Genomic DNA, 23,990 nt, shown 5'->3' with positions numbered 1-23,990 from the left:
TTTCTCTGTTATCTCAATTTTAAATTAGAGGTTATGTAAGTATTAAATAAAATGATTTCTTCTGTATTTCTTTCTAATAGTCATGACAACATTTTTTTTGGTTTCCCAGACTTTAGTCGGTCTATTTTCTTTAGAGCTGAACACATAGATTAGTTTATTTGGTCAAATTTAATAATTTTGAGTCTTAAAAACTTAGTGGTTTATTATTTGGTCAAAAGTTTTATTGCCTTTAAATTCAAGGATGTATTTTTTTTTTTATATTTAATATATGGTTATTCCAACTATTACAATAATATTTACTCCATTGCCAGTATTTATGTTACCCCCACTCAGTTTTCTTTTTTCTCAATTTTTGAATTCGCAATCTGTACATTACAATTAGAGAAAAAAAAGTGGCACTATGTGGTTTTATACATTATTTAAAAATAAAATACTTTTCTAGAGAGAGAGAAAAAAAAAAAGAAGTAATTGCAAGCGATTTAAAAATTGATAGTGGGTGAACTGTAGGAGACAATCAGAAAACGTTTTATAATTTTAGGCTAAAATTTTCTAAAAGAATAATAAACGTCAAAAGAGAGCAACCTTTTATTATTAGGATAGAAAACAAAACCACTAATCTCGTGGTTGGTGTGTTGAAATACATGTAATGAAAAATTAAATTCAATCTTCGTTATCGCCATTCTAATTTTTCATCTTTTCTAATATATATATATATATATATATATATATATATATATATATATATATATATATATATATATATATATATATGTGAATTATAATTACACCGCTTAATAATTTTATATTAAATGTAAATTTTGTAAATTCAACCGTTAGATTGAAAGTTTATATTACTTTGTGTTTATATCAAATTTTGTTAAAATTAAATAACATAAAAGTAATCAAATTGTTCATATTTTAATATTTTTGAAATGTATATATATTACATCAATTTTATTTTATAAGAATGAGATATCAAATCATCTTAAATTAATATAAAATTTTGTATATATAAGAGTAAAAAATTTTCAATCTAATGGTTGAATTTATAAAATTCACATTTAATATAAAGTTATTAAGCGGTATAATACTTAGTAAAAGTTACCCCGGTGTTACCATAATCCTCTTCTCTCCCTCTCTCTCTCTCTCTCTCTCTCTCTCTCTCTCTCTCTCTATATATATATATATATATATATATATATATGAAGAGGGATCTGTTTACTCCAAGTTACTCTATTCAATAACTCATATTCTACATTAAATTTTAACGATCCAACCCTTAAATTTAAAGTTCTTAATGCATAGATCAAATCTTTTAGAAAATTTGGAAATCATTTGATACTTCATTTCATTAATTCAATTTGATAGATAATCATAAAATCATTTTATACATTAATTTGAAAATCAAATTAATGTATAAAATTAATTCAAATTGTTGAAATGAAGTATCAAATAATTTTATGATTATCTATTAATTTGAATTAATGAAATGGAATATCAAATAATTTTCAAATTTTTTAAAAACTTACAAATTTGGTCTATGCATTAAAATTTTTAAATTCAATGGTTTGATAGTTAAAATTTGATGTAAAACATGAATTGTTAAACGAAATAAGTCTAAGTAGATTTACTCTTAAAATAAACGGATATATATATATATATATATATATATATATATATATATATATATATATATATATATATATATATATATATAAAGCTTTTACGATAACAGTTGTCAATTTATATACATTATCAAATTTGAAAGACATTAATTAGTTGACTTGGACAATAAATAATTTTGCAATAAGTGTAGAGAGATGGGTTGAATTTTTTTTAATGATATAAATGGTGGAAATTAATTTTTCTAAACAATCAATAAAAACATTAATTATGAAAACATTAAATAGCCTTTTTTATCCATGTGAATCAAACACATGTATCAATAAAATTTATAACATTCACACACCGAACTCAACCATTTATTCTAGACCTCCTTGATTTCTTCTTTGTTATATGAATTTGAAAATATGATTTTTTTGTCTAGTTTTTAAGGTTTAAATACTTTTTTGATTTATATAATTTCACTTACATTTCTTTTTAATTCCTAGTAATTTAAAATAGTCATTTAAGTCATTGTACACACTTTCTTTTGTCATTTATTTTTCATTATTTTGTATTGTGATGAAGTGGCAAAGACCAATTCGATGAAGCAATTTTGACGAGACGTTTTTAAATATCTTTTTAATTCCTATAATTTAACTTAATTTTCCTTCTAGTCTCTATATTTTCATTATTTTTCTCTTTGATTTTATATAGTTTAAAATACCTACTTTGAGTACCTATACATAGTTTTTTTCTTCTTTAAGTGTGTTATTTATTTTTCATTAACATCATTTGTACAATATGATAAAGTGAAAAGACCATTCAAAGTAACATTCCCAAGATGAATGTCTTATTTGATGAAGTTACCTTATATATTGGGTTTCATCGTCTAACTACAATAACTTTGTGCTTTATTTTAAACTCGGGTTTGTGATGACTGTTACTAAGCTTTGGTATTGATTCTTTCCCACAACAAGGGGCATTAATTTTCGAAGATAGATGTGCTAATAACTTGAGTCTAAAGAATGTTTGGGTTGTGATTAACATAGTACACAAATCAATTTTTTTTCAAGCGGCGGGAAGTAAAGAAGTTTAATGAGCAATAGTAAAATGTTATCTTCAAAGGTCACTTATTATGCATGCAAATGAAAGAAAAAACTATATACATCAATGACTTAGAAATTTTTGGACAAAAAATTACTAAGGTGTTGTAATTGTAATTTTGTTAATTTATGGATAGGGATAGATGATGGTTGAATGATGTTAGCCATGGATTAATGTTTTTTTTTTCAAGTGGGTAGAATGTTGAGAATCGTTTTTTTTAAGTAGTGGGGTAATATTTCTACGCCCAGTAGATGACCGAACATAGCTCTGGTACCATATTATTTTATGAATTATCAAATTGTAAAAACTTCTTTGATTGGTGTCGCAACCCCAAAATTTTTGATCTTGCGACTAAATGGTTTAGATTATTTTTTGAAAATCTCATCAATTAAAGAATGTCCGGAGACCAGACTAATCCTTAACTAATGATTTTGAAAATTGTTCGTAGGAGTCGCCACCAATGTTTTGCTCAAAACATTGAAAAAAGGAAAGGTTTTTTTTTGGAATTCCAATGATGGCCTTAATAACCAAAATTGGGTTCGAGGGTCGGTTACGTGTAGGGAAGGTATTAAACACCCCTATAACGCCCTCAACTGGTACCCTATGATGAAGTTAATGTGATAAGAATTAATAAATTAAATATTAGATTCCCTTTATTAATATTTATTTACATGCTTGAAATTTAAATTACACGGTTGATCTTGAAAGGTCTACATGGTTGCCTTTATTATAACGATGTTAAAAAAAACAAGAAAATATAGGAAAGAGCAAAGAGTTGACTGAAATACCTCTTTAATGAACTTTATTGAATCTTTAAATAGGGGAAATCTTAGGTGCTTTTTGGCAACCTAGCACACTACAATGTAACTAACAGAATCTCAAGAAATACAATAGAAGGGAGAGAAAGGATTTTCGAGCTATAAGGAGTTCTAAAAGCAATTTTTTTGACCCCGGGAGCAGTGCCTGAGTCTACTATTTATAAACGTCAGACTTGACCAGAATGACACATTTTGGATCGGAACGGCCGCCTATTCTAGGTCATTCAGTTATGAGTTAATTTTGAACCTGGAACGGCCCATTCTAATGACAGAACAACCCGTTCCAAATTTGAACCTGTCTCGTAACAAACTGATTGGAATGGCCAATGTTGGCCTATTCTCAATTAGGGGTTTTGGGTCTTTTAGTAGCTTGGAATGACCTGTTCTAGTTTAAGAACGACCCATTCCAACTTGGGAACGGCCCGTTCCAACTTGGGAACGGTCCGTTTCGATTTTGAAACAGCCCATTCTAGGCTACTAAAACAAACTTGTTTTGGGCTTCAAGCTTCCTTGTTGTCATATGATGCCATCTCCATGCTTTGGGAACTCCTTCTTTTCATGATAGAAGTCCATTTCATTCTTTTGCGAGTCAGGACGAAATTGGGTGTCTATAATTGATAGAAAGAATGGAGTGGCAAATTTATATTTATAGGATTAGTTGAAAGGAAAACTAGCTTAGAGGAATAGTTAGAATATATTTGAGTGGAAATGACTTACTAGTTGCTTGGTTACAAATGTTGGATACATGGCCTACTTATAGTCCTCAACACCACCATTCATGTTTTATATATATAGAGAATTCTAGAGATATCTATTATAGAATTTTCTATCTATATGTAATTGTCTACATAATTCTAGAATTTGTACCATCTAGTAGTTACTAGTATACAACTATGTATTTTTCTATAATAATCTAGCTTATTCTAGAAGTTTGTATCACATTTTAATAGAAACCCTATGCAAGTCTCTAAATAGCTAAAAGTTCATAATTTAAAATAAACTAAAAGGCTCATGATATATATATATATATATATATATATCCGTTTATTTTAAGAGTAAGTCTACTTAGACTTAACCCGTTCAATAACTCATGTTGTACAACCAATTTTAATGATCCATCCGTTGAATTTAAAGTTTTAAATGCATAGATCAAAATTTGTAATTTTTTTTAAAATTTTAAAATCATTTGATACTTCGTTTCATTAATTCAAATTGATAGATAATCATAAAATCATTTTATATGTTGATTTGAATTAATGAAACAAAGTATCAAATTATTTTTAAAATTTTTAAAAATTTGCAGATTTGATCTATGCATTAAGAACTTTAAATTCAATAATTGGATTGTTCAAATTTGATATAAAACATGAGTTATTGAACAAAGTAAGTCTAGGTAGACTTACTCCTAGAGTAAACAAATCCCTCATATATATATATATATATATATGTATATGTATATATATATATATATATCCTTTTTTTTATAAGTAAATTTGTTTTTTAAAAAAAAATTATTAAAAAATCTTTAATTTTTTAATTTTACATTTTCAATGTTCAATTTATCATTTTTTCCTTCTTTTTGACACTCTACTTTCCCTCTACCTTTCAGCTTTTATATTCACTCCCTTATCTTCCTTTACCATGTAGATATTTTTAATTTTTTTGATTTTCACATTAGTCTCTTCCTTCGTTCCCTTTCAATTTTCAGATTTGTTATTATTTCAATTTTCACACGTAATGTAAAATTGCTACATGACAATGTTATAGGCATGTGCGACTTCCTTGATAGTGTTGAAAGAGTCGAGCCAAACACGTGTTTTTTTCGAGCACTTCCTCTCCTTTCTTTATCATTCAAAAAGAATAACATTAAACTCATTGTTCCGAAAAATAATGTCTAGAAACATTAATTTTAGCTTTGCAAAAACTAGAACAATAATATTAGTGTTCCAGAAAGTATTTTCTAGAATTGTATTTTTTACATACTTTCGACAATACTTTTGGAATACTAAATTTATTATTCTAGAAAGAATTTTTCAAAATTATATAAAATAACACACTTTTGAAAAGTAATATTTGAAATACTAATTTTACTATTCTGGAAGTACTAGCACAATTCAAAAAATATTTTTCGAAACACTAATTTTACTATTTTAAAAATTATTTTCTAGAACATTAAAATTAATGTTTCAAGATATTATTTTTCAGAACACTGAGTTTAATGTTAATGTTTTTAAAAGTGTAAAAAGAGAGAAAGTATTGGAAGTTAAAAGTGTGTATGCCTCGACACCTTCGACACTATCGAGGAAGTCATACATGCTTACAAGGTTGTCATGCACCAGCTCTATGGCTCGAATGCATGTAAAAACTGAAAGAGAAGAGGAAGTGAGTAATGTGAAAACTCAAAGAATCAAAATTACCTACTATAATAGGTGGAGAGTGTGGGAAGGGCAAACAAATGCATATAAAACGAAGAGGGAAAGGAAAAAAGGTGCGTGACAAAGAAGGAAAAAGTATTAAATTGAACATTGGATGTGTGAAATTAAATAATTAAAGAGTACAAGAAAATTAATGATGTTTTAGAATTTTTTTTTTAAGAAAAAGAGGTGTACTTATAAACAATAGGATATATAACATGAGCGAACTAAAATTAAGGTATTAATTTTGGGTTGTGAATCGAACATTTGGGCCTTTAGTGTCTATTGGGCTTGTTGTATCAAACTTAAATAAAAAAAAGAGAATTTATATAACTATTTTAAATATAATTTTATTTCTATTTCAAAAATTGAGGTTTTCCAAATTAACCCTAAATTTTCTCTATAAATTGGGGCATCTCAGTCTTCATTGTTCATGAAATACACGGCGAAAGAAATCAAGAGAATCTGAGCAAGCTATCAACTTTGAGGGTCCATGAATACAAATTCTCATATCTACAGATCTAATTGGTATCGTTTTCTAGATCCGATCTTGATTATATGTGGAATAAGATGATGTGATAGATTATTTTAATCAGATATCTCCCTTTATTATATATTGATTACTTTTGAAAAAATATTTTTTTAGTTAGGATTTTGATGTGTGTGTATTTGATCCGAGCAATCATCATATTCTTAATAAATTTTTCCTTTTACTTTAAAATATAAGGTTATTTTAGAATAACCCTAAATTCTTTGTGTAAATTGAAGCAATATGAGTCTCACTCCACACTTTTCATAAAATCCTCAAGGTAATTGATCTATCACTAGAGTTATGCATGGTAAAAGATCCTTCTTGTTTGTCATTTCATTGCTAAAAGTGAGAAATTAAGACAAAGTGAGAAAGATATCAACTTTCACTGTCCGGACATACCAATTTTCATATATACATATCTATTTGGTATCATTTTCTAGATCTTTACATCTTTATTATATGTGAAATAAAATGATATGATAGATTGTTAATTGATATGTCCCTTTTTTTATTGATTATTTAAAAAATTTTTTTTTAGTTAAGATTTTGATGTTTGAGTGGATTTGATGTGTGAGTGGATTATTTTATTTTATTTTTCTACGTATTGATGTTGTAAGCAATTTGGTATTTAGCGTTTGGTTTATAAAAATACATTTTATAAGAAAAATAAATTTTATCTGCAGCTGGTACCTGAATTTGAATGCACAAAATTGTATGTAAAAATATATATATTTTTTAATGTTCCTTTGAATTCATGTTATCAGAATCCGTATTTAGAATTTTCGTTTGTCAAAAATAATCTTTTAAGCATAATAGTTTTAATATTGAGATTAATTAAAGGCTACTGTAATTTTTAAAAATATATTATTTGTTTTGTGAAAGGTGCGGCGCTATTGGAGAAACTGATGCAAGGGGCGCAAACAACCAAAATGAAGTCACCTCTCATCTATCACTAGAGTTATGCATGACAGAACATCCTTCCAATTTTTCCTCTCTGCTGAAACTGAGAAAAGATAGGTTCCTTGATGGGCATTGGGCATCCTCAGCCAATATGAATCTCCCTCTGCTAGGTCCTACTGGTGTTCTCCTCATGAATCCCCAAATGTAGCATTGGGATCCAACATTTCTCCTTCAAGTTCCATGATGAAACTCATCAAAACCCTTCTATCAATCATAATTTGTCACTAAAAATAGGCTTATCTTGTTTGGTCCTCTAGTTGTAACTGAGAACACTTTTGGAATTTTCCTAACCATTCTCATGAGAACAGGTCTTTTGCAACCGGGAACATTCCTGGTATCAGTAATGAATCCTCAAGGTAATTAAGATCATCAATTCCTCTATAGAACATCAAATTATTTGTCTGCACTGTTTTAATTATGTGATGTCATTTTTTTTAAAGGAGATGCAGCTGAAGAGAACAATGAAATTAACAACGAAAATGAAGTGAGTCATCATCTATCACTTGAACTTGAATCATTGGAGAGGCTTTCTTCCTTTATTTCCCCTCACTGCTGAACGGTTGAATGAAGAGCTTCCTCAGCCACAAACAAATTTTCTCCTTTCAACTACGTCATTGTGCCTTTTCATCCTCAAGTTGTGATGTATCATTACATGTATTCAGATACATTCACAAGGTATCCTTTTTTATCCTCAAGTTGCAAGGAGGAAAGCCCCTGGGAATATCGTATCACCCTTTTACTGAGCATGCTGGCCTTCAAATTGGGGTCCATAATTCAATTGAAGTGATAATACTTCTTCAAGCTCATCTAATAAGACCTGCATTTCACCATCAACCTTGTGTCTGTTACAAAACTTTTCTGCCGCAGCAAACCTCTATTGAAGGATTCCAACTCAGGTATACTCAATGCTCACCTTTATGTAACATACATATATGTATTTCATATAGTGTTTTCAACATTAGCTCCTCATTGATCTATTCAACATACTAAATATTGACATTTTCATTATTACCTTCAGCTAAAACTTCATTTTTCACATTGTTCACATTCCGTATTCGTTTACATATTGGGCACACATAAATCCAAAGTGAAATTAATCTTACACAATCACACGCGGGACTTAGAAAAGAAGTGATTGTACAACACATTAAGCGGGAAAACTTCACTTTGTAATGGAAGAGAATCCAAAAGATAAAAAAAAAAGAAGAAGAAAGTATAATGTAAACATAAATCCATCATATATATTATACTTTTTCTTTTGGATTCTCCTTATCAATTACAAAAGTGAAATTTTCACGCTTAATGTGTTGTATGATTACTTCTTCACCTAGTCCCGCATGTAGTTGTGAAAGATCAATTTCACTTGACATGTGATTGTCTGTCCATTCTGCATACGAACACCATTAAATGTGAACAATGTTGAATATGAAGTTGTAGCTAAAGATAATAACGAAAATGTCAATATTTAATTCGGTGAATTGGGTGATAAGACACTAATGCTGCAAAACATTGCATGAAAATTATATATATTACAAGAAGGTGAGCATTGATTATACCTGAGAAGCAACCCTTCTTATTTCAACTGTAGAAGTTTGTTATAGCAGGAAAGGTTCATAATTAACACATGGTTGGATAGGTTGAGGGTGGAAAGCATACAGATCTTATCACACTAGATTGAAGAGGTATTATCAATTCTGGTAAGCCTTGTGATGGACCCAAATTCGAAGGGCTAGCTTGCTGAATGATACATAATCCTAGGGATGTATGTACCAGGTTGCAACTTGAGGACCAAATAAGATTCCTTCATTAACATATCTGGATCCATGCACCAATACCATCACATCCTGAGGATAAAGAGACACAGTGATATAGTTGAAAGGAGCAAGATTTGTTTCTGGCTGAGAAAGCTCTTCACTCAACCTTTCAGAAGTGAGGGGAAATAAAGGAAAAAGACTCTTCGATGATTCCAGTTCATGTGATAGACGACGACTGACTTCATTTTCGTTGTTAATTCCATTGTCATTTCCGGCTGCGTCTCTTCTAAAAAAAACGACATCACCTAATTAAACATTGCAGAAAAATACTTTCATGTTATAGAGGAATTGAAGGATATATGGTGGTTAGGAACAGGAAGTTGATGGTTTTGTTGCATGACATCGATGCGGGTTAACACCTTGAATAGGTTGAAGTTGAGCATTTGCAGATTTAGTTCTCCTGACATTGTTGGAAATGGTGTTCATGGGTTGACATTGTTGTTGGCACTGACATGTGACCTAGTTACACGTCTTTGGCCAACGCAGCTTGTTCACTCATGGTTCAACTTTCTACTGTCAGAAGTTTTCTATAAGCATGGTATTTGGGACTTCTCTTAGTTGGTAAGAGAACAATGTTTTATTCGATTCCTACATGCAGATGATGTTTCAAGTTGGGTAAGCCTTTTGTTAGTTGCGGGTTGCGATAAATAAATGATCGAGCCAAAGAATAATCGACGATCTCTCATTGTTGCCAATTTCACTTCAGCAAGCCTGAGTCTTGAAGGAAAAACACTATTACGAATTAGCCAAAACAATATAGCACAAAAAGTAGCAATGTAATCCAACAATGAGTCATTGAAATGGTTTTTAATTATTCTATATATTGATATATTGAAGGACGTGTTAAATGATCATATGTATGTATGAATAGAATGTGTTTTTTTAATTTAATTCTTGTAAATATATGAATAAATATAGACAAATTAAGTTTTTTTTTTTGAGGGAGACAAATTAAGTTTTTAATTCCTACAAATTGAAGTAAAAATTAAATCATCATCATTATTAACATAGATAGAGACTAGTATGGGAGAGCCGAGAATGTCCTCCATGAAGCGAAAGAAATAGGAACCGTTGTATTACTACATAAAAGAAACATTGGTCACTATTTAAAACACAATAACCGGACCGGAAAATTTTTTATTCATAATTTTGTAAATCATAATCAACATGTTGGTATGGACTTCACTCCTCTTACCAAGAAGTCTCTTCCATAAATAAATATACGTCAATGCCAGCTCTCATTTTTTTTGTCAACATTTAATATCTAACAATTAGTTCTAAGTTCATGTATTTTTAAGTTTATGTATTACTTTACTTTTTAATTAAATAAGATATTTTTATATTTTAATAATAAATAGAAAAATAGATATTTAATAAAATTAAAATCAAATATAATAAAATAATTAATAAAAAACTATACAAGTATAGTGTCGTAAGTTATAAAAAAAAATAATTAAATTAAATTTAAATTCAAAATACCAAAAATGTGAGTCAAATTAAAATAAATTTACGAATTGTGACAATAAAATTAAAGGTTAAAATAAGCATGTATAATAAAGCACTGAAATCAACATTCATTTCAATATTTTTCCTCAATAAATATTTACATATAAATCTAAACTTGTTTAACAAGTAATTTCTTCCTATAATACATGTTTTTGGTAGACATCTGCTAAATTTGGGACAAACTAATATATCAACCAATATACTCCCTCTATTTCTTACTATAAGTCACAATTTAGAAAGAAATTTTTATGAGTCACTTTACGATTTCTATAAAATATAAATTTTATTTTTCATTATTTATTGTTATTAAAGATTATGAGAATACTATTTTTTAATGGTGGATAATGAGAAGGGTATTTTAAAAAGTAAATGTTTTGTCTTAATTACCTCTCAATTAAGTCTTCAATTGTCATTTGTTAATTTCATTGGTATTGATGCATAAACTTTAATAAAAAAAAATTTACATCTCTCATCAAAGTGTAATGATAAGTAAGAAAATTAAATTGGCACATCATGGTTTTGTTTTATAATCTCAAGAAAATCAACTAAAATAACTACTTATATTAGTTCATGTGATTAAATTAAAAATGTCCTATAATAAAGACCTTATGGAGTATATATATCTTATTATATAAAGTTATTAACATTGAAACAATTTTTTCATGAAGAATAGTATGCTCTAATTGGAGTATTTTGGTAAATTAATTGTATAATTTTTCTAATAAAATAAGCATTAATATAATATTATTGCTTACAATATATTATTTATCATCTTTCTATTTTCTATTTATCTCTCTTAAGCATAGTTTTAAAAGTGGACTCAAACTCGTCAATCAGATCGTGAATTGATGATCTAACCAGTCTTAAACCCCTTATCAACTACAACATCTCAACTCTGCATTGAGTATCAACTCTTACATCTTGACAATATTGTTGTGACATCTCAACTCTATGTTTTCGTTGTCATCAATATCTTGTTCATGTTCACTTTTCATTGCGGCATCTCACATTCACATTTTGTTAAAGTTCACAATTCTCACTCCTTCTTTTGTTTAAATTAATAACAAAATTATTTAATTTGGATGATGTGGTTGAAGTAGGGTTATGAATAATATGATTTGAAGGGTTAGAATGGGTAGCTGAAATGTTGAAGATCAACAAAGGTTTTTAGTTTGATATCTTAAATCTTGGCTTCCATTAACTTTGCGAGGCTTATGGATTGATGAACAAAGTAAGGTTTGAGAATTTCCAGTTCACGTTGTATATCCATATTCATACCAAAAATAAAACAAGTGCGTTGGTTTTCACCTAATAGACCCACAATGTGATTGGATAACCTTTCAAATCCTTGTTGGTACTAGTAATAGTTATAATCTTGAAAAATTTAAACAACTTCACTTGATGATTCTCAAATCATGTAGTTTAAAATACAATTTCAATGAATATATAACATTCTCCTAATATGATATTACATTGTTCATGTTCATCCCCTTGAACTAGGCAACAACATCACCTTTCATGCTAAAAAGTATCATGAATAATTGGTGTTCCAATGGTACTTGGTAATAAGCAAAAAAAATTGGCTTGTTTTAAACAACCGGTCTAGGAGTCCACTTCTTCCAAATGGATTAAGTTGTAGCTTGGGTGGCTGTATAATGGAGATGTAGCATGTTGAAATAGTGGATGAGTATATAAGGGTGAAGGAGGTGGGGGGGGGGGGGGATAAAGGGCTTGTGGAGAAAAAGATAGACACTTGAAATGGGTTTAATAGTGTCAATAAACAATTCACACTATTGCAAGTAGTGAACTAGTAACACTAACAGTAAATGGTGTTGGAGAAGAGACAGATCCTTGTGGACAAAAGATAGACACTAGAAATAGGTTTAATAGTGTCAATAAAAACTCGCACTTTTTCAAGTAATGAACTAGTAACACTAACAGTAAAAAAAGTATTGGAGACGAGGCAAATGAAATACATAATATTATTATATTGGCTCATCTTAACCATCGAGACTACGTCTAGTTTTCAATTCAACTAGATTGAGTTCAATTATCTTAAATAAGATATATACAAGGATTCTTTCAACAATCCACTTTTGGGTCAAACCTAAGTTTTCTTTAAATTGTCACTTCAAGCAATCTATTCTAGTATTCTTAAAATGCACTACATAACCCTAAGATAAAGTCCAACCATGTTTTTTTATCCTAGGGTTATTTCACACAAAGCCTCTTTAGGCTTCAACACTAAATATTCTTTTATAGTTAAGTCTCTCCAAGTTCAAACAAATATTTTTTTTCAGTCAAATTTATCCAGGCTTAAATAAGTATTCTTTTGCAGAAAGTCGCTCCAGGACCAACCATATAACAATAATTATATCTAGGTAAAGTTTTATAGATGATGTTTTGTCTTACAAACAAGACCTGATACAATCAATTAAGAACTGGAGTCTTTACAGAAAGAATGAATAATAATTTGTACAAAATTTCTTCTAAAAATATTTCTTTTGATCGAGAAACTATTCTTATATAGTAGTCGAGATGAAGATGACCATTGCAAAACCTTGAGGGGTTCCTCACAAGCTTGCTTTGTTTATCTTCGTTACAAGTTCCTTAAGGTTAGAAGTATCCATTGATACATTAAATGTATTTCACCAAATTATCACTTTTTATCTAATCAAGGGGGTTACTTATCAACTTTAGGATACCAAAAAAACTATCTATAGCATGTGACAATGAGAAGTAGAGTCTACATCAACTTTTGCTGACTTTCTTTGTGATTTTAGAGATCTGTTTGTCCTTAGTTCTCATGCAAAGCACGAATTCATCCATTTTAATAGATTTGTGAGTTCCAAAGAGCTTATTTAGTTTGATCTGTTAATGAACAAGCTGGACATGCAACAAGTAGTCATTAGTCATTATAAATGATATGCATTTAAGACTTTATGGAGTCTAACTCTGTGCTTTGTCTGATGACACATTCTCTATTTAATGTTTTGCATTCACAATTATACTAATAATAATAAGTGGATTTAAAACCTAAATATTAAACATTCAATCATATAAGTTTAAAGTTCAAACAATAATTGATAAAATAAAATATTTTGATTACACATAAATCAAAATAAAAGATAATAAAGTACAATACTTAACTATTATAAGTCCAAATAAAATCAAATTTATACAAGTCCAAATAAATTGAATATTAGTAGGTATGGGTATCTGCAAGTACGGAAACTATAATACTTGTATCCTCCCTATTAACATGCAGTTATAAAAAATATTTGTATTTGTTATCCATAAATACTCATTTATAATATCCATTTTTTATCCGTTACAAATTTTATCCACGTATACTCGTAGATATGGATTTTTTTTACATCCTTATTTATAACCTAATCAATTTTGTGGTTGACAAGCACCGATTCAAAATCATGAACACCTTTTTTCACATCCCTAGACATAACTCAGTCAATTTCGTGGTTGACAAACACCAATTCAAAATCATGAACACCTTTCAATGCACTTCTTTGCCTTAAGCTGACAACACATGCATTTGTTGACCAAGAAACACATGCAGGTATTAAAAGCTTAGAAAAATGTAACAAAATATAGGTATGATGGGACTTGAACCTTGACAATCTCAACAATAGAAATGTTACTAACCACTATGGCAAAATATTAATTAATAAATTTATGATTTAAATAATTTTTGTAGTATATATTTAATTTTAAAATCATATATATATATATATATATATATATATATATTATATAAATTCAAATTCAAGTAATTTAATTTGGATGAGATGGGACTTGAACTCAAGTGAATCTAATCATTTTATCACGTTAATATCTATTAAACCAACATACTCTATTGTTATATATCTGACTTAAATAATTTATATAATATGTTTCTATTTAAAATTATATATTTAATTATATATTAATTTATGTAGTTCAATCTATTTATAATAAGGATTATAATATTGATTATATTTTTTTTTGTGGAGATTTCTTTAAACATGATATGAATTTTATTGTAGTATATAGGTATGAAATATATATGTCATGGATATTATTTTAAAAAATTTAATAGAGACCAAATCGTTTAATTTAATTATTGATCTACTGGTTCAATATTTAATCCACTAACCTTGTACCTGATTGATTTTTACATTGATAGAAACCCTAAACAAGTCACAAAATAGCTAGAAATTCATAAAGTAAAATAAACTATGATTAAAACTTTGGGTCAGAGTCCTTTAGCGAACTATGTTTGTGAATCACACGTTTGGGCTTATTAATTTTTATTGGGCCTATTGTATCAAACATAAATAAAAAGGAGAATTTCTATAATTTAGATATATTTTTATTTCTATTTTAGAAAATGAGGTTTGCCAAAACAACCCTAAATTCTCTCTATAAATTGAGGCAGTCTCAGTCTTCATTGTTGATGAAATACACGGCGAGAGAAGTCAAGAGACATTGAGAAAGCTATCAACTTTGATGTTCTTCCATTTTGTAGAATCTTAACCTTGAAAACTGGTCAATGTTGGCTTCCTCTTTGAGTTGGGATCCTCACAACCCTTTCCTTAATTTCCTGAGTGAGGATTAGAAGAAGTTGATCAGCTACTAATGCAAAGTTTTCTTAGTTTAAAACTCTGAAACGGACGCACCAATTCTCATATCCATAGATCTACTCGGTATCATTTTCTAGATCTCTACATCTCGATTATATGTGAAATAAGATGATGTGATTGATTATTGTAATGAGATATGTCCCTTTTTATTATTGATTAATTTAAAATATTTTTTTAGTTGGGGTTTGATGTCTACGTGGATTTGACATGAGCAATAGTTGTATCTTTAAATAGATTTTTCCTTCTAATTAAAAAATGGTTTTTCCATAATAACCCTAATTTTTCCCAATAATTTGAAGCAATTTAAGCCTCATTCTTCATTGTTCATGATATTTGCAATGAGAGAAATCAAGAGAGTATAAAAGTTGTCAACTTTCATGACCGAAGCACACCAATGATGATATATACAGATTTATTCACTATCATTTTTTTAAAACTCTACATCTTGAATATATGTGAAATATGATGATTTGATTGACCGTTGTAATTCGATATGTCCTTTTTCTTTGATTATTGTATATTTTAAAATCCTTTTTTCTCTAGTTGGGATATTAATGTGTGTGGATTTGATTTGAGCAATCCTCATACCTTAACAATTTGAATTTTTATTTTCTTATGAATTGATGTTCTAAGCAATTTTGCTTATCACAAATACACTTTTTAAGAAAATAAATTTTATGTACAACAAGTACCTAAATTGGCATGCACAAAAAATTTCAAGTAAAAAAATAAAATTAACAATAAACTATTCTCACTAATCTGCTTACTCAACTTTTTTATGTTTAAAAAAAAGCCACTGAAGCATTTTGTTAAAAGTGCAAATTGCCATATAAGTAAAACCATATCTTAGGAAAGATGATTTCTATATTTATTTTATAGATTTTTTCATTTAATTCAAACAAAAAGTTTGCAAAAGATAACCCTGAATTTTGTGTATAAATTGAATCAGTTTCAATCCCACTCTTCACTGTTAATGATATACACAGAAGAAAACCTAAGAGAGATTAAGCGAAGAGGCTATCAAATTTTGGCTGTCCACCGTTTGTCGATTCTCTAGATCTAGGTATTGAGTTTTAGATCTCTTCATCTTGATTACATGTTTGTGATGCGAGTTTGTTCGATTATGTTGATTTTCTTTTTCAAATTGGGATTTTGATGTTTTTTATATGCATTTTTTATAATTTTTTTTATGTTGATGTCTTAGCAATATGAGTTTTAATTTTTCGAGGAATTAACACTAAGACGTTTGGCTATAAAAAAAACATTTTTATTATGCTATGAATTCATGTTGTAACAAGCTTGGTATTAGGGTTTTCGTTTGTCAAAATAATCTTTTTAAGCATAATAGTTTCATTGCTAAGATTAATTAAAGGTTCCTCTATTTGTTAAAAATATTTTTTTCTTTCTGTGAAAGGTGGCACAACTGGACAAGCTAATGCAAGGGACACAAACAACCAAACTAAAGTCGGTGTCTATCACTTGAATCGTGGTAGAATTCCTTCCAATGTTTCATCTCATTGCTGAAAGTGAGAAAATCTAGGTTCCTTGATTGGCCAAATATGAATCTCTCATTTCTAGGTCCTATTGGTGTTCTCTTTATAAATCCCTAAATGTAGCATTGAGATCCAACATTTATCTTTCAAGTCCCATTGCTTGGATTCATCAAAACACTTCCATCAAACATGATTTTTCAATAACAATAGTTTAGTCTTTTGTCATGCAGCGTAACATTCAATTCCTAACCATTATGGATCATTCTAGAATCAACAATGAATCCTTCAGGTACTAAAGATCATTAACTCCTCTAAGGAACAATAATTTATTCATTTACACTATTTAATTACGTGACATTATCATTTTTTTAAAGGTGACGCAACTGTAGAGAACAATGAAATTAATGACAAAAATGAAGCCAGAGGTTGTCATCACTTGGCTTATCGGAGAAAGGGTCCTTCCTTTATTTCCTCTCACTACAGAAAGGTTGAATAAAGAGCTTCCTCAGCCACAAACAACCCTCAAGAAGGTGCCAATACTGAATGCCTAACTAAATCATTGAGATTAAAGAAAACTAGGAGTAGCTCCACTGGTATCATTGGCCAAACGATGTATCATTGAGTCGCATGTAATTGTCTTGTCACCACCATTTCCAATTGAGAGGCAATACAACAATTCTTCAGGGATGCTGAATTGGCATGCACTCAACTTCAACGTATTCAAGGTGTTAACCCATAGAGTAGTGTCATTTAATATAACCATCAACTTCCTATTCCTAACCACCATATATCCTTCATGACTTCTCCTATAAACTACATCATCATGCCTTTTCATCCTCAAGGTATGATGGAACTGTTATATGGATTTAGATATGTTCATGGAGGTATCTTGTTTGATCCTCAAATTGCAATAGGGAACATTCCTAGGGATATTCCTCAAGTTACACATTTCATAATGCTCCAGCACAGAAATTATGTACTCAACAAATTGGCCCTTCAAATTTCGGTTCATCACAAGTCTCACGCAAAGTGATAATACCTCTTCAAACTCATGTATAAGACCTACATTTCACCCTCAACCTTATTCTCACCCTCATGTCAATCATGAACCTTTTCCACCACAACAAACTTCAATTGTTGAAATACGAAGGATTTCATATCCAGTATGCTTAATTCTCACCTTCTTGTAATATATATATATATATATATATATATATATATATATTATTCATGCAATGTTTTGTAGCATTAGTGCCCCAGCATTAGTCCATTTAACGAATTGAGCATTGACGTTTTTATTATTACCTTCAACTACAATTTCATTTTCAATATTGTTCACATTCAATGCTATTCGTTTGCGGATTGGGCACACAACTACATGCAAAGTGAAATTGATTCTTTACAACCACATGTGAGACTGAATGAAGAAGTGATCATGCAACACATTACATGTAAAAATTTCATGTTTATAATTGATGAAGAGAATTTATAAGATAAAGAAAAGTATAATGCATCACATATCTTCTTATACTATTCATGCATCACATTATACCTTTTCATTATCTTTTGGATTCTCTTCATCAATTACAAACGTGAAATTTTCACGCTTAATATGTTGCATGATCACTTCTTCATTCAGTCTTTCTTGTGGTTGTGAAAGATTAATTTTATTTGGAATGAGCTTGTGTGTCCAATATGCAAACCAACAACATTGAGTGTAAACAAAGTCAAAAATAAAGTTATAATTAAAGGTAATTATGTAGATGTTAATGCTTAGTTTGTTGAATGGAATCATAAAGAACTAATGTGACAAAACATATATTGCATGAATTATATATATATATATATATATATATATATATATATATATATATATATTACAAGAAGGTGAGCATTGCAAAATACATGATGAAATCGTTCTTTTTTCAAAAGTTGAAGTTTGTTGTGATAAAGAGGTTCATAACTGACTCGTGGTTGAGGTAAAATATTGGTCTTAATTACTACAAGAGCTTGAAGAGGTGTTATCACTTTTGGTGAGCCTTGTGAAGGACCCAAATTTGAAGGGTCGGCTTGCTCAACAAAAAGGTGATACATAATTGCTCGTGTTGGAGCATTATGAACTATAGCAACATGAGGAAAATTCCCAAGGATGTACCCGGCCGGTTGTGACTTGAGGATCAACAAAATACCTCCATGCATGTATCTTAAGCCATGTAAGGGTATACCATCACTACTTGAGGATGAAGAGGCATAGTGACTTCGTTTATAGGAGGAGTAGTTAGGAAGGATATATATGGTGGTTAGGAACAAGAATTTGATGGTTATGTTGATGACACCACCTTGTGGATTAACACCTTGAATTGGTTGAGGTTGAGCGTTTGCATATTCTGTTTCCCTAAAGAACTGATGTAAGCCTCTCAGCTGGAAATGGTGATGATGGGGGACTTACATGCGACTCAGTTATGCGTTTTTGGCCAGCGCAACTTGTTCACCCATGCTTTGAATTTTCTCTTGTCAGAAATTTTCTTAAAGCATGGTATGCAAAGCTTCTTTTAGTTGGTAAGCGAACAATGTTTGATGAGGTGCCTACATGAACTTGATGTCTGTCTCATATTGGATAAGCCTTTTATTTGTTGCATGTGTTGCAAATAAATAAGTGATTGAGCCGAAGAGGAATCGACGGTCTTACCTTCAAGATTCATTGTTGGCAAAGTCATTTATACAAGCAAGCCTAAGATTTGAAGAACAAACAATATTATGAAAAAAAATATTGTGCAAGAATTAGCAATGTTATCCAACAATGTGTCAATGAAATTGATTTTAATTATTCAATTGAAATATCCAAAGACGTGTTAAATAAATTCTTAATCATATGTATATATATAATTTTTAATTCCTTCAAATGAAAGTAAATATTAAATCATTATAAACATAAAGCAGCATGACCAAAAAAATAAAACATAAAACATAAAAATTAAGTATTCATGCAAATTTCCTTCTTTATCTTTAATTATAGAAAACCCGTATTCAAAGATTAAGCGAGTACGAACTTCTTACAGTAACAAAGGTGACTAAAGTAAATTCTGATTACAAAGAAAAAGTATTTATTATATATATTAAATGAAAAATTATATTACAGAATCTTTTCAACGGTTGATTCTTGATTGTGGGACCCTACAATTACTTTTCACCGCATGGAGTCTGAGTCCAAATTTTGTTAATCCTAGACCCATTCCGTAATTTGTTTTGCTATTTAAACATAATACATACATTTTATATGTAAACAGATTAGTAAAAATCGTTTGCTCTTAATTTTATTTTTACATACATTTTCTTACATAATTGTTGATCGTGCTTGATGTATACGAAGTTTATTTTGCTTGAAAAGAAATTTTTTGACTAATGAAAACCCAAAATACCAAATTGCTTAACATCAATTAATACATAATAAAAAATTAATAAAGTCATTAGTCACTATTACTTTTCATATATGATGAATGAAAAAAGTATCAAAAGCAAGGGTTGAAACAATATATCAACGCACACATCCAAATCCCAAATAATAGAAAAAAAAATACATTTAAAAACGTATAATCGAAAGAAAAGAGACATCTCATTAGAACATCTAAATCCTAAATAATAAAAAAATAAAAACAAAATATCCCAATTTTAAAAACATACAGTAGTGGAAGAGAAACAATTGCGACAACCGTTCGATGTGGCAGTAAAGGTGATCAAGCGGTTGAAAAGGCGTGTGGTAGGGAAAAACAATTGGGTTCACATCGAGAAAGATTGAAGAAGTACAAATACATTTCATAATTGTATTTACTTTCTAACCGTGAGATATTTGGGAAGGTTAGCTACCGTACAAACCGTCATAAACTAAGATGCAGAGATCTAGAAAATGAGATGGAGTAAATATGTAGATATGACTTGGTGAGCTTGAATAATGAAAGTTGATAATCTTTTCGATTATCCTTTTATTTCTCTCATTTAGTACATCATGAACGGTGTAAAACTGAGACTGAAAATACTTCAATTTATGGAGATAATTGAGCGTTGTACCCGCAAAGAAACATGATGATAGAAGATTGTTTCACTACAAGAATTTGGTGATATTACAGGAAAAAGGCATTAATATCAGTTTGATCCACTTTAAAAAGACATTAAATCATTTTTAACTTTTTCAGCTAAGTTTCCTTTTTTTATATATATTATTCAATTTTAGAGTTGGCTAAGTGGACATAAATTTTTAATTTATTTTTCAAATATTTTTTTTAATATAATAATGAATATTTTAAATATTATTGATAATTTAGGGTTTATTAACAAGACAATTACATGTCTAGAAAAGGATATTGATGGACATTTTGATGAAAATAGACAAGTTCATTTTCTTGGTTGATGTTGTGATCCTTGATATGAAGGAGGATGAAGATGAAGAAGTCTCTATCATCTTGGGATGACTATTTCTGCACATCTCACATGCCGTAATAGACATCTTTCCAGGCAAATTAATAGTAAGTCTATAGAATGAAATGATCACCTTCTAGGTTTTTGATTCTAATAGACAATTCCCTTACGATGAGACAAAAATAGTACTCATAATATGAAAACCATAAAAGAGAACTTCATTGATTCTCAATGGAGTGGAAAAAATTTTCACTTCATTCAAGGATTTAATCTTTTGACTATTGTTAGGCTCAAGACGTTAAACAAGTGGTTTTCAAGAGGCAACCTGTTGAAAATTGCCTACTAAAGGAAAACGTATGGTTACTGTCATGTTTGAATTTAAACTTTTATTTCATTTAGAAAAACTTATGTTATTTTGTACAATAAGCACGGTTGTGCTTAAACGTAGTACTGTCATGCAACAACTTATTTTGGATGTGTTTTATTAAAGCACGAGTGTGCTTCCTCGTAGCATGGTGATGCTTCAGTGATGCATAGGGTGTCTTTACTATTTCATGCCTACTAAAATAAAAAGAAAAATGATGAAGCAAAGTTATACATATGTTGTAACTATTGGATTTTTAAACAAATAATGACCATGCAAAATGCTATGCACTTGTGCATCATAACCTTTGGCTTTTCCTTTTAAGTAGCTACGAGGTGCATCTGAAGCACCCCCGAAACCTACCGGTGCATCCCCTCTCTTCTTTTTCCTACACTCTCCAATCTTTTTTCCCTTTTTCACTTTACGTTATGGTAATTGCACTTTTTAGTATAAATTTTCATGGTTGTTTCCTTTGCTATTATCTGATTTTTCCATTTTTGATATGCATTGTTTCTACAAAATGTTTGGCTTGTCAACAGTTTAGCATGGTCATTCTTATGGACAAACACAACCGTGTTCATCAACACATGGCTAGCATGACCGTGCATATCATCCGATGCTCAACCATGGTCGTGGTTCATTATCCACGAAAATGCATATTTTTTAGCTCTTAAGCATGACTGTTCATGTCGAAGCATGGTTGTGCAACTTAGGAACTATGGTTGTGCTTATTGTTGCATGATCGTGCATGCCTTTATTCCTCTTTTATACTAATAGTTTACTTACTTCTGGTTTTTTTGTGTTTCATTTGCATACATGAAAAGTTTAGGTGCTTCTGACAAGTGACCACGCATATTAGACTACATATTTATGGGACTGGATCTTCATCATCAAGACATGATCAAGCAGTTCCCCATTCGCAAATGCCCTTATCCCTCTGCTTCCATCAATCGGTACAAGATGCTTTCTCACTTCCTGTGGCATCCCACCTCAGTATAAATTTATGAATTTTAGCTTAGGAAAATCAAGAACAATAAGTCACAACTCCAGAGTTTTTAAATTAAAATTTTCTTTTTAAGCACCATTATGAATCTTTGACAATACTTTACTTCATTTATTAAGTGAGCATCAAACAAGAAAAATACAAAAAAAAAATGATGAAACTAATGCAATAGTAAGGGATAAAATGAAGCATATTTAATGGTTAAAGATATGCACGACTATACTTCTTTGATGCACAACCATGTTTCAAGTGAAAACATGCCTAAATGTAAGCTCGTGTTATGAAGCATGGTCATGCTTGCCAACATGAAGTATGATCGTGCTTGCTAACATGCATGAACGTACTCCCTTAAAGCATCCCTGGATGACAAGCACACATTTACCATTGATAAAACTCGTTCATGTTATGAAGCACAACCTTGTTTTCCCTACCTAATTTTGACTATAAATAGGGATGTTCACACCATGTTTTAATAATCCAATTTTTAACTTTAGTTTCTCATATATATTCTCTTTCATGTATTCATTGATGAGTTTTTGTAAGAGATTAAAAGTCAAACCCTCAAAAAAGGATTCTTCCAATAATAGTTATTTCTTCTCCTCTATTTAATGGATTCTAGCAACATGTCTAATTAGTTCCTATTTTCTAAGATTGTGATGTAATTGTTCCTAGTGAACTCCCAATGATGAATTTATGAACTATTTGTTTTAACTCTCATATTATTTTAGTATTTTATTTTTATTTTAGTTAATTAGAAGTGTATGATCAAACTCTTTTGATTAACAGAACTTTAAAATAATTGAATAATGGAAAGTTGCATGATCAAGTTGTTTTCTTAATTTTTAATTAAATTAATTTAGTAATTCACTTGCGTGTCTATGCTTTATTTTTAGAACATATCTCTTACAATCAATTTGGGTTTTCTTAAAATAAGATTGTTGGCTTCCTAAAATCAAAGGATTGTCGATAATTTCATAAGTAAATTGACGATATTACTTTATAATTTATGAATTTTATGTATTTTTATTCTCGATCTAGCTAGAAGAACCAATGGGAGGGTGTCACTTGGCATGATGTGACTAGAAAAGGCCATGTGACATGTTGGCTCCTTGGATGGCCTAAGAAACATCATGTCCCATCCATGTTAGACATATCAAAGACACTTGCACAAGTAAGTGGACATCCACATGGGTCCAAGGAAAGATGTTCTTGAGCCATTTAAGCCTAATAAGCCTAAACCCTCCTAAAATATTATCATAAAATATTATTTACACCTCTAAAACTACTAATTCTAAGAAAATAAATTTCTACTCTACTTGGCCCA

General features: G+C 29.7%; 2 long non-coding RNA genes across 4 annotated transcripts; both read left to right on the top strand.

Moving 5' to 3' along the window:
- The first annotated feature begins 6,338 nt into the window (after positions 1–6,338).
- On the top strand, positions 6,339–10,101 carry LOC114915216 (uncharacterized). The gene is made up of 3 exons (XR_003803157.2): positions 6,339–6,469; positions 7,356–7,789; positions 9,846–10,101. It is a non-coding gene; the product is annotated as an uncharacterized LOC114915216 (long non-coding RNA).
- Positions 10,102–13,633: 3,532 nt separating this feature from the next.
- Positions 13,634–20,842, top strand: LOC145958335 (uncharacterized). 3 transcript variants are annotated; one of them, XR_014434074.1, is made up of 4 exons: positions 13,634–16,456; positions 16,808–17,175; positions 17,261–17,416; positions 19,405–20,842. It is a non-coding gene; the product is annotated as an uncharacterized LOC145958335 (long non-coding RNA). The 3 variants fall into 3 exon arrangements; XR_014434075.1 differs by lacking the exon at positions 19,405–20,842 and having other exon boundaries at positions 13,643–16,456; positions 16,808–16,919; positions 17,117–17,175; positions 17,261–18,698; XR_014434073.1 differs by lacking the exon at positions 19,405–20,842 and having other exon boundaries at positions 13,635–16,456; positions 17,261–18,698.
- Positions 20,843–23,990: the final 3,148 nt, after the last annotated feature.

Source organism: Cajanus cajan, chromosome 5 (assembly GCF_000230855.2).
Source record: "Cajanus cajan strain Asha chromosome 5, NIPB_CcT2T_4, whole genome shotgun sequence".
In the NCBI taxonomy this organism is placed as follows: domain Eukaryota; kingdom Viridiplantae; phylum Streptophyta; class Magnoliopsida; order Fabales; family Fabaceae; genus Cajanus; species Cajanus cajan.
The sequence above is the reverse complement of the archived record's forward strand: the minus strand, read 5'-3'. Positions and strand labels throughout refer to the sequence as shown.